The sequence below is a fragment of the Arachis ipaensis genome, chromosome B10, assembly GCF_059453495.1.
Source record: "Arachis ipaensis isolate K30076 ecotype BB chromosome B10, ASM5945349v1, whole genome shotgun sequence".
Lineage (NCBI taxonomy): Eukaryota > Viridiplantae > Streptophyta > Magnoliopsida > Fabales > Fabaceae > Arachis > Arachis ipaensis.
Genome location: NC_142435.1, coordinates 116,949,527 through 116,950,840, shown reverse-complemented (window position 1 = coordinate 116,950,840; position 1,314 = coordinate 116,949,527).

Below are 1,314 nucleotides of genomic sequence, written 5' to 3'. Positions count from 1 at the left end.
CCTGAATCAGATTTTTGCTTAGCTCCTTCAATTTCAAGCCAGAAAAATACCTGAAATTACAGAAAAACACACAACTCATAGTAAAATCCAGAAATATGAATTTTTCCTAAAAACTAATGAAAATAGACTAAAAACTAACTAAAACATACTCAAAACTATATGAAATTAACCCCAAAAAGCGTATAAAATATCGGCTCATCATGGATCTATCCACATGAGAAAGACAATTGAAGAAGCTCAAGAGCTCATTGATACAGTTGCTAGAAATCAGCATCTGTACCTAAGCAGTGACCCTTCCATGAAAGAAGGGGCTAAAACAGTAACTGCTGAACTCAGTCCTGTAGAGCAAGCTGCTGAATTCAATCAGCAATTGGATTTTCTAACAAAGCAGTTAGCTGAATTCAAGGATAAACTGCAAGAGACAAGGATAGCTAATATAAACATGGAAGTACAATTAAAGCAAACAAAGCAACAGCTGTCAAAACAAATAACAGAAGAATGCCAAGCAGTTCAATTAAGAAGTGGGAAAGCACTAAATACCCCACTTCAAGGCAGCAGGAAACCAAGAAATGAGCAAACCACCCAAAATCCATCTGAGGACAGTAAGAGCCCAGGGAATAATAATTCTGGCACTAAAACGCCAGAAGTTGGGTGGAAGGCTGGCGCTGAACGCCCAGACCATGCTCAGGACTGGCGTTCAACGCCAGAAACAAGCAAGGATCTGGCGTTCAACGCCAGAAACAAGCAAGGATCTGGCGTTGAATGCCCAAAAGAAGCACAGTTCTGGCGTTCAGACGCCAGGAACAGATGAGGAGCTGGCGTCTAACGTCACTCCAGCTTCTAACTTTGGCACTCAATTGGCAGTGAGGGATCAGACACACACAAGTGTTGATAACAACCCATCTAAAAAGGCTTCTTCAACCACTTCTGTAGGAAATAAACTTACAGCAACTAAGGTTGAGGAATATAAAGCCAAGATACCTTATCCTCAAAAACTCCGCCAAGAGGAGCAGGATAAGCAATTTGCTCGCTTTGCAGATTATCTCAGGACTCTTGAAATAAAGATTCCATTTGCAGAGGCAATTGAACAAATACCTTCTTTATGCCAAGTTCATGAAAGAGATCTTGAGTCATAAGAAGGATTGGAGAGAAACTGAAAGAGTCCTCCTCACTGAAGAATGCAGTGCAGTCATTCTGAAAAGCTTTCCTGAAAAGCTTAAATACCCTGGGAGTTTTCTGATACCATGCACATTAGAAGGTAATTGCACCAAGACAGCTTTATGTGATCTTGGGGCAAGCATCAACCTAATACCT